The 11,130-nt window shown below is 43.5% G+C and overlaps 1 long non-coding RNA gene across 2 annotated transcripts in view; it reads right to left on the bottom strand.

Annotated features, from left to right (window-relative positions):
- Positions 1–89, bottom strand: part of LOC139174552 (uncharacterized) — a 47,788-nt gene extending 47,699 nt beyond the window's left edge. The window contains exon 1 of one of the 2 annotated variants that reach the window (XR_011560368.1): positions 11–89. This is a non-coding gene — a long non-coding RNA (uncharacterized lncRNA). The remainder of the gene's footprint in view (positions 1–10) is intronic. The other variant, XR_011560366.1, reaches the window with a different exon arrangement.
- Between the last annotated feature and the right edge of the window lie 11,041 nt (positions 90–11,130).

The following is an 11,130-nucleotide window of genomic DNA, read 5'->3' as shown; positions in this document are numbered from 1 at the left end:
ATTATAATACCTTCAAGCCAAGACACAAGACACGCCTATGCAAAGGTGCATTGTGTATATATATATATACTTTTGTCAGCCAATCAGATTACTTTACAATCTGAATATTCATCGTGACCAAGCAGTTTTATAATTCTTCTCTCTTTCTGCAATTTGGAATATTGCATCAGGTAGGCTCCGATCCTGACAGTCCTCGGCTTACAACTGTAAAGGGTGTAATAAGGTTCAGGAGGGAAGTGTTTTTAATAGGAAAGTGAACACAAGAACAGGGGGACACAATCTGAAGTTAGTTGGGGGAAAGATCAGAAACAACGTGAGAAAATATTATTTTACTGAAAGAGTCGTAGATGCTCGGAACAAACCTCCAGCAGACGTGGTTGGTAAAAATCCACAGTAACTGAATTTAAACATGCCTGGGATAAACATATATCCATTGTAAGATAAAATACAGGAAATAGTATAAGGGCAGACTAGATGGACCATGAGGTCTTTTTCTGCCATCAGTCTTCTATGTTTCTATGTTTATTTTCATGGTAGTCATTAGAAATTAAGATTCACTACTCTGGGGCTTAATTAATCTCATGTTGATGGGCAGCAAACTCTGGTTTTACTCTTCCAAAAAGAAGTCAAATTCCTTTTGCATGGGTTTTTTCCCCCCTGCCTTCCTCTTCCAATATAATTTTGTGCCTATCAGGCTTCGAGTGTTTTGGTGGTTCACATAAATTTTGACTTGACAGAGGTCAGAAGGAAGGGGCAGCTGAAATTAAGCGGTAACTTAATGACGTGAAACTGACCAACTCAAAGAAATCAGCTTTTTTTTTTTACGTGGGCACTAATGACTTAACCCTATCCAAGCATTCTAGACCTCATGAATGCCAAAATGTGTCTGAGAACTAGGAGGTGATGGGCAGGTTTTGGTTGAGGGCTTACACGAGGAAGAATGTCGAGTTAGGGGGACTGTTGCCAATTTGAAATTTTGAATTTAATCCTGAAATGCTGGAGCAGAGTTATGAAGCTCTAAAATCTCTGGGTCCTTGGAGAGGGGCGACACATAAATCCAATCAATCAATCAATCAATCAATAAAAATCAACAGCTCTTTATTTTTTCAAGGGGCAATCCACCCTGACTTCCATGAATGGATAAAATGAATCAAACTGTAACCCTCACAAGAGAGATGTTGTAAAACAGGAAATAAAACCTTCAGATGGCAATGTTGTAATTTTTAAAGTACTTTCCATAATTTGCACATATGAGAAATGTTTATTTTTAACATTTGCAGGGGAGATCGATGTTGGGGTTTTGCTTTCTCTTACTGAATTGAGACTGAAATTAACCAGTAAACATCTGCTCCTTAAACTGAAATCAAAGCGATAGAACCCCAAATCAAGAGATAAGACAAAGATTGAAATTTTGGCAAAGTTCAGGGGTGGGCAGCAGGCAGGACGGGGTGGAATACAGTTCCACTGGCAGACACAAGATCATATGCTGCAATGTCTTACCAGTCAATGACTACTTCAGCTTCAACCGCAACAACACAAGAGCACGCAACAGATTCAAACTTAATACGAACCGCGCCAAACTTGACTGTAAAAAATATGATTTCAACAATCGAGTTATCGAAGCTTGGAACTCACTATCGGACTCAATTGTGTCAACCCCTAACCCCCAATACTTCTCCCTTAGACTCTCCATGATTGACCTCTCCAGGTTCCTAAGAGGCCAGTAAGGGGCGTACATGAGTGCACTGGTGTGCCTTTCGTCCCCTGTCCAATTGCCTTTCCTTTTTTTTTCACCTATCTTATATATTCTCTTCCTTTCATATATCCTCTCTTCTAAGTTCACCTTCACCCTCTTTTTATATTATCACATGTCTATTTTCTTCCTATGTATTTATGTATTGGACAAATCAATAAATAAATAAAAATAAATAAATGAAGCTGCGTGCCCAGCTCCAGCTGCCTGGCAGCACTCACTTCCGGGATTACAAGTCTCGGCTGGGCGCTCCTTTTTTCCCCTGCTGCTACGTCTGTGCTCCTTGCTTTTTTCCTCTTTCCTCCTTCCTGGCCTTGGACGAGCTTCCCTCTCTCCTGCCTGGCTTCCCTCCAGCCTTACACGGCCACCTCCCAAGGCCAGGAAGGAGGAAAGAGGGAAAAAAGTGATAAGCGCGCAGCAGCAGGGAAAAAAGGAGAGACGAGCCACCCCAAAGCAGTCTGGGCTGGGGTCTTTTTCCCCTTGCAAAGCCCTTATTCTGCTGCAGCTGAGATGACAAGGCATTGTGCGGCAACAATAACCATGTAACACTCCCTCGACTTGCCAATATTTTTAAATAGCCCCTCTCCCATCTTCCTCCTCCTCCTTGGAAAGCAGCAGGGAGATCAGGAGTTGCAGGGGGGCCTTTTCCGACCCCCTCTTTTCTCAACAGCTGATCTGCACCCGTTTGCCTAGCTACCCAGCCTGAGGCAGGGGGGCGACCCAGGAAGGAGAGCGCGGGAAACGCCAAGCAAATTGTCACCCCAGCGAGCGACACTGGTGAGGTTGTAAGTCGAGGAATTAAAAGTTCACTTGAACGATGATGATCGTTCAAGCCACTCCTACCCAGTCACATGACCGTTAAGCCACACCCACAAAATAAGTCACACCCACAGTGTGGCAGTAAAAATTTTGGCAGCCCATTATTGGCTAAGTTCATATAACACTCTAGACCAGGGCTGTCAAACTCGATTTCATTGAGGGTCGCATCAGGGTTCTATTTGACCTCCGGGATATTTGTGGTCAAAGTGGGCGTGGCATGCTTGATGTCACTCAAGGCTGCCCACCACCGGTGCTCTATTGACATTTTTTTTGTTTTTTTGAAGCCAAATCCGCCACCAGAACCCCGATCCTAACCATACCGGCTGTAACCCATTACTGGTGGGAATGAGGATTTTGCAATATCCTTCCCCTGTCGTGCCCACTAAGCCACGCCCACCAAGACACACCCTGCCCACCAAGCCACGCCCACCAAGACACACCCTGCCCCCCCAAGCCACGCCCACCAAGACACACCCTACCCACCAAGCCGCGCCCACCATGGCTTGGTTTTTACCAGCAGTAAAAAAAAATAGGATTTCACCGCTGCGTTGTATGAACCCAGCTACCGAATCTCGGCTGAAATCCCAACCCACCCACCCTTCTTGTTGTCCTGAAGCGGGAACAAATCAAATCCCCAAAGTTTAAACACATCTGGTGCTGTTATTGTTCATTCTGTTTATTTTGTTCCTGTTTGTAAATAGCTTTAATGGTGACGCTTGCCACAGCAATGAAATTCAAGGAAAATTGTACTCAGAAAGATATTAACAAATAAAGAGACTGGGATTTGACTGGACAAAGGGCCTTGCTTAGGAGATTTGCAGGGTGTGTGTGTGTTTGTGTCTCTGTGTCTGTATGTATGTGTGTTGCTCCTTATTGCTCATCGCTCTTGTTATTTGCCATTTTCATGCTGTGAGTCAAAATAAGGAGAAGAAGAGAACAAGGAAGGAAGGAAGATAAACCTAAGATTGAAATACGTGAGGTTTGAAAGAAGAGATCAGGGTTCCTGTCGGTCACTATGAGAGACATGGTATCAGTGTTCTAATATCTCAGGGATTGCCATAAAGAAGAGGGATTCAGGCTATTCTCCAAAGCACCTGAAGGCAGGACGAGAAGCAATGGGTGGAAACTAAACAAGGAGAGAAACAACTTAGAACTAAGGAGAAAATTCCTGACAGTGAGAAAAATTAATGCGTGGAACTGCTTGCCTCCAGGAGGTGTGAACGCTCCAACATTGGAAGTTTTAAAGAAGATGCTGGATAGTCATTTGTTTGAAGTGGTGTAGGGTTTTCTGCCTAAGCAGGGGGTTGGTCTAGAAGACCTCCAAGATCCCTTCCAACTCTGTCTATCCTATCCTGTTGTGGTTAGCTCTGGCCCAGCTCCTGCCCCAAGGACTGTGGATATGGGGGAGACATCCACATGCTGCAGGCCTGTTTTGCCCCCGGTGGAATCTGCTGATGAAGGCTCCTCTGACCAAGAAGACATGAGTGACAGGGAGGAGGAGAGTGTGGCAGACAGCTCAGAAGGAGATCAATTCTCTAGCTCCTCCTTGGATTCAGAACAAGAGTTAATGATACAGCCATGCATGCGGAGAGCGATGCATAGGCAACAACAACTGAGAGATTACTATAAAAGAAAATGAGGCCGCCTGTGGTTGGGTGGGGCTGTGGTCATTAGTGAGGCTGCTATAAATAGCAGCTGTGGGTTTGGCCACTGTGGAGGATTATCTGATCGTTGTGTTTCGTGACTGCTTTACTGACTTTGACCTTTTGTGTGCTGATTTTTCCCCGCTTTGAAACTAAACCAGAGCAAAGTGTGTTTCACTTTGTGAAAGAAGAAGGCCTGTGAATTGCCTCACAGCTGCAAGCTAAGTATCACACGACTGATAAGGGACTTGTACAAATTACCAGTTTGTTTGGAGACGAGTGCTCTTTGCTATTCCAAAAGAGGGCTTGGTTTAAGTGAATTTTCATTATAAAGAACATTGTTTTGAATTTTCAAACGTGTGTGTGTTTGAAATTTGTACCTGTGAATTTTGGGGAGGATTCTACCAGAGAGCCCGACAGAACACTATCCTATCCTATCCCATCCCATCCCATCCCATCCTATACTTCTAGAAGGAACCCTAGTGGTGATCAAAGGGAATGAAGTGCTACTTTCTCAAACAGTGGTTCTCAGCCTGGGGGCTGGGACCCCTTTGGGGGGGTCAAATGACCATTTCACAAGGGTCGCCTAAGACCATGGGAAAAGATGAATTTCCCGTGGTATTAGGAACTAAAGCTTCTATTCTGGCACCTTGGAACTTATTTTTACAATCTGACCAATCAGGTGTTTGCAGTCCCTCTGACTTTCCTGCCAATCAGCTTAAAGCTCTGTTGGGAGAATTGGCGCTGGACTTATGGTTGGGGCTCACCACAGCCTGAGGAACTGTATTAAGGGATCATGGTATTAGAAAGGTTGAGAACCACTGTTCTAAAACTATCTATCTTTAGAACAGTTAGGATAGTGTTTCTCAACATTGGTAAATTGCGTGGCATTCAATTTTCAGAATTCCCCAGCTAGCAAGGCTTGCTGGGGAACTCCTAGCGTTGAAGTCCACCCCTTTTCAAGAAACACTGAGCTAGGAGACAAGTATGTGGTAACCTAATGAAGAAATGCTTGGCTTTGCTAATTGCAGCATCATCAACTCTAGGACCGGCCTACAAGTTTCTTTCAGGTGTAAGTTCACCTTGTTCCTCCACAGCTAGATGGCGGTCGGTCCTTCTGAAAAATATTTATTTATTATTATTTATTATTTCGGTTTTTAGGCCGCCTTTCTCCGAAGACTCATATTGTTCAAAGAAAGAGAATGGTCCATAATTCTTCAAGGGATTTCTGGACACATCAGATTTTCCCACATACAGAATAGAATAGAATAGAATTTTATTTATTTATTATTTATTAATCAGATTTGTATGCCGCCCCTCTCCGCAGACTCAGGGCGGCTCACAGCAATAATAATACAATTTAAACAAATCTAATATTTAAGTTAATTTAAAAACCCCAATTTAGAAACCAATCATACATACTAGCATACCATGCATAAATTTTATAAGCTTAGGGGGAAGGGAAAATCTCAATTCCCCCATGCCTGATGACAGAGGTGGGTTTTAAGGAGCTTATGAAAGGCTAGGAGAGGGGGGGCAACTCTGATATCTGGAGGGAGCTGGTTCCTGAGGGTTGGGGCCGCCACAGAGAAGGCTCTTCCCCTGGCCCCCGCCAACCGACATTGTTTAGTTGACGGGACCCGGAGAAGGCCCACTCTGTGGGACCTAACTGGTCGCTGGGATTTGTGCGGCAGAAGGCGGTCCCAGAGATATTCTGGTCCGGTGCCATGAAGGGCTTTATAGGTCATAACCAACACTTTGAATTGTGACCGGAAACTGATCGACAACCAGTGCAGACTGCGGAGTGTTGGTGTGACATGGGCGTATTTAGGAAAGCCCATGATAGCTCTCGCAGCTGCGTTCTGCACGATCTGAAGTTTCCAAACACTTTTCAAAGGTAGCCCCATGTAGAGAGCGTTACAGTAGTCGAGCCTCGAGGTGATGAAGGCATGAGTGACTGTGAGCAGTGACTCCTGGTCCAAATAGGGCCGCAACTGGTGCACCAGGTGAACCTGGGCAAACGCCCCCCTTGCCACAGGTGAAAGATGTTTCTCTAATGTGAGCTGTGGATCGAGGAGGACGCCCAAGTTGCGGACCCTCTCTGAGGGGGCTAATGAATAGAATAGAATGAATAGAATAGAATAGAATTCTTTATTGGCCAAGTGTGATTGGACACACAAGGAATTTGTCTTTGGTGCAGATGCTCTCAGTGTACATAAAAGAAAAAGAGACATTTGTCAAGAATCATGAGGTACAACACTTAATGATTGTCCTAAGGGTCAAATAAGCAATGAGAAAACAATCAATATTAATAAAAATCTTAATAATACAAGCAACAAGTTACAGTCATAGAGTCATAAGTGGGAGGAAATGGGTGATAGGAATGATGAGAACAAAACTAGTAGAAATCCTAGTGCAGACTTAGTAAATAATTTGACAGTGTTGAGGGAATTATTTGTTTAGCAGAGTGATGGCACTCTGGGGAAAAACTGTTCCGGTGTCTAGTTATCTTGGTGTGCAGTGTACTGTAGTGAATTTTAAGGGTAGGAGTTAAAACAGTTTGTGTCCAGGATGTGAGGGGATTATTAGAATAGAATAGAATAGAATAGAATAGAATTTTATTGGCCAAGTGTGATTGGACACACAAGGAATTTGTCATGGTGCATATGCTCTCAGCGTACATAAAATAAAATATACATTTGTCAAGAATCATGTGGTACGACACTTAATGATTGTCATAGGGGTCAAATAAGCAATGAAGAAGCAATATTAATAAAAATCTTAGGATATAAGCAACAAGTTACAGTCATACAGTCAACATGGGAGGAAACGGGTGATAGGAATCATGAGAAAAACTAGTAGAATAGAAGTGCAGATTTAGTAGAAAGTCTGACAGTGTTGAGGGAATTATTTGTTTAGTAGAGTGATGGCGTTCGGGGGAAAAACTGTTCTTGTGTCCAGTTGTCTTGGTGTGCAGTGCTCTGTAGCGACATTTTGAGAGTTTTTAGGTGGCAAAAACAGCTTTGTTAAAGCTTGCTTTGGCTTAGCAAGCCAAAATGAGCCAATATAAACAAAAGTCCAGTTCCAAATTTCTTAATGGTCTCAACTATTGACTACTTTTGAAGGCTTGGCCTTACTCCCACTTGGAGTCCAACTCAGTGAAAGGATTAAACTGAGAGGAAAATAACAGAGGTTTGTTTTTGTTTTTTAAGGAGAAAATATTTTTCAATAAATACAGATTTTCTTACATCAAACTGTGTTTTGTCCGAGGTTGAGCAAGACCTGCAGTGGAAGTGGGGGAAAGGGAATTGGAGAAGAGGAAGGAAAGAAGAACGGAGGCGAGCGATAGAGCGGTGTTTGGCAACTTGAAGGTATTTATTTATTTATTTATTTATTTATTTATTTATTTATTTATTTATTTATTTATGTATTTCTTTCTTTCTTTCTTTCTTTATTTAGTTAGTTAGTTAGTTAGTTAGTTATTTAGTTAGTTAGTTAGTTAGTTAGTTAGTTAGTTAGTTAGTCCAATACACAATGAGGGTTTTGGTGGGTTTATATCTATATATACATAATAAAATACATGATGAAGGCTATAGAGGAGATACTCATAGTAAAATATATCTAAGAAAGAATAGAAAAGTGTTCGGAAACTTCAGATCGTGCAGAATGCAGCTGCGAGAGCTATCATGGGCTTTCCTAAATACGCCCATGTCACACCAACACTCCGCAGTCTGCACTGGTTGCCGATCAGTTTCCGGTCACAATTCAAAGTGTTGGTTATGACCTATAAAGCCCTTCATGGCACTGGACCAGAATATCTCCGGGACCGCCTTCTGCCGCACGAATCCCAGCGACCAGTTAGGTCCCACAGAGTGGGCCTTCTCCGGGTCCCATCAACTAAACAATGTCGTTTGGCGGGACCCAGGGGAAGAGCCTTCTCTGTGGCGGCCCCGACCCTTTGGAACCAACTCCCCCCAGATATCAGAGTTGCCCCCACCCTCCTAGCCTTTTGTAAGCTCCTTAAAACCCACCTCTGTCATCAGGCATGGGGGAATTGACATGTTCCCTCCCCCTAGGCTTATAAAATTTATGCATGGTACGCTAGTGTGTATGATTGGTTTTAATTTGTTGTGTTTTCTAAATTAACTTAAATATTAGATTTGTTTTACATTGTATTGTTATTGCTGTGAGCCGCCCCGAGTCTGCGGAGAGGGGCGGCATTCAAATCTGATTAAACTTAAACTTAAAAGAAGATATAGTAATAGAACATATCAATGAAAGAATAGAAGAAGAAATAGAGGAATAGAGGAAAGGTATAGGAGATATAGGAGAGCAATAGGACAGGGGACGGAAGGCACTCTATTGCACTTGTACTCGCCCCTTACTGACCTCTTAGGAATCTGGATAGGTCAACCGTAGATAATCTAAGGGTAAAGTGTTGGGGGTTTGGGGATGACACTATGGAGTCTGGTAATGAGTTCCACGCTTCGACAACTCGGTTACTGAAGTCATATTTTTTACAGTCAAGTTTGGAGCGGTTAATATTAAGTTTAAATCTGTTGTGTGGTCTTGTGTTGTTGTGGTTGAAGCTGAAGTAGTCGCCGACAGGCAGGACGTTGCAGCATATGATCTTGTGGGCAATACTTAGATCTTGTTTAAGGCGTCTTAGTTCTAAACTTTCTAGGCCCAGGATTGAAAGTCTAGTCTCGTAGGGTATTCTGTTTCGAGTGGAGGAGTGAAGGGCTCTTCTGGTGAAGTATCTTTGGACATTTTCAAGGGTCCCAGAATTCCCCAGCCAGCATTTGCTGGCTGGGGAATTCTGGGAGTTGAAGTCCAGATATCTTCAAGTTGCCAAGGTTGGGAAACACTGAGATAAAGGAATCAGACTCCCCTTTTGCACAAAGAAACACTACGCAACTTTGTTAAGCCTGTTGTTTGTCTATATATAGGGCTGTGTGTGGGAGGTTAGTGTTAGTCATTCTCCAATTGTGCGTGACTATCACATTCAGTTCTTCAGTTGTGTGACTTTCTTCAATCTTCCTTGCTTAGTTAAAAAAAACCCATATCATAGTTATTTCCTTGAAAGAGTTAAAATCTTCATTTTTTCCATCCACTTGACTTGTGCCCAACAGACAAAATTGGGTTGGCTGCCAATAGTATAAAAATAAATAGTAAGATAAATTGGGCATCAATGTGGCTTAGTTAACAGTGCGGGTGGCTTGGTTCTCAGTGTCGAGGGAAGAAAGCTGAACTTTAAATGTTACATTTTCCAGATGAGTAGATAATAAATTATCTAGTAATTAGGAATTTCCCTTTGTTTTCCTAAGGGAAAACCCTTAACTACCAAAATTACTAACTTTCTTAACTGATCTTGTGCAGACACACAGACAAGCTCCTATTTTCATTAAAAAGATTCTGCCGCACGAATCCCAGCGAACGATTATGTCCCACAGAGTTGACCTTCTCCGGGTCCTGTCGACTAAACAATGTCGTTTGGCGGGTCCCAGGGGATGAGCCTTCTCTGTGGCGGCCCCGACTCTTTGGAACCAGCTCCCCCCGGAGACTAGAACTGCCCCCACCCTCCTTGCCTTCCGTAAACTCTTTAAAACCCACCTTTGCCGCCAGGCATGGGGGAATTGAGATATCTCCCCCGGGCCTGTACAATTTATGTATGGTATGTTTGTGTGTATGTCTGCTTAATAACAGGGTTTTTAAAATGTTTTTAAATTATTAGATTTGTCATGAATTGTTTTATTGTTGTTGTGAGCTGCCCCAAGTCTATGGAGAGGGGTGGCATACAAATCTAATTAATAAATAAATTAACCCCAAAATCCTAAACAACATAAGGAACGGCTCCTTCTGAGATTAGTCGATATCAGTATTCGTCCATTTTGGCAGCTTGGAGATGTGTGGACTTCAACTCCCAGAATTCCCCATCCAGCAGGGCTGGTAGGGGAATTCTGGGAGTTGAAGTCCACACATTTTCAAGTTGCCGTGGTTGAGAACCACAAGCCTAGACTAGTGTTCCTCAGCCTTGCGCCTTAAGATGTATGGACTTCAACTCCTGACTGGGGAATTCTGGGAGTAGAAGTCCAGTTGCAAAGCTGAGGAACATTGGTCTAGACCAGTGTGCCAAACTCAAGGTCCTGGAGCCAAATTTGGCTCGCAAGGTGCTTAGATCTGGCTGGTGGGGCCACCCTGGAGACAGCAAATCACTCTCTTGGGGGACCTTTGCCAGAGCTCCATTTTTGCTGGAAGAGGGTTGCAGGAGGCAGTTACAGCCAAAAATGGAGCTCATGTGGGCCACGCAGCTCTCCCGAGCTCAGTTTTCACTGGCAGAGGGTTTCAGAGGCCATTTTCATTGGCAGAGCATTTTATCTATCTATCTATCTATCTATCTATCTATCTATCTATCTATCTATCTATCTATCTATCTATCTATCTATCTATCTATCTATCTATTGGATTTGTATGCTGCCCCTCTCCGGAGACTCAGGGCGGCTAACAGCAATAATAAGACAGCATATAATAACAATCCAATACTAAAAACAATTAAAAACCCATTATAATAAAAACCAAACAGACATACAGGCATACCATGCATAAAATTGTAAAGGCCTAGGGGGAAAGGGTGTCTCAATTCCCCCATGCCTGGCGGCAGAGGTGGGTTTTAAGCAGCTTACGAAAGGCAAGGAGGGTGGGGGCAATTCTAATCTCTGGGGGGAGTTGGTTCCAGAGGGACGGGCCGCCACAGAGAAGGCTCTTCCCCTGGGTCCCGCCAAGCGGCATTGTTTAGTTGACGGCACCCGGAGAAGATCCACTCTGTGGGACCTAACTGGTCGCTGGGATTCGTGCCGCAGAAGGCGGTCCCTGAGGTAATCTGGTCCGGTGCCATGAAGGGCTTTATAGGTCATA

Source organism: Erythrolamprus reginae, chromosome 11 (assembly GCF_031021105.1).
Source record: "Erythrolamprus reginae isolate rEryReg1 chromosome 11, rEryReg1.hap1, whole genome shotgun sequence".
In the NCBI taxonomy this organism is placed as follows: domain Eukaryota; kingdom Metazoa; phylum Chordata; class Lepidosauria; order Squamata; family Dipsadidae; genus Erythrolamprus; species Erythrolamprus reginae.
This window is presented reverse-complemented; position numbering and strand designations above follow the sequence as displayed.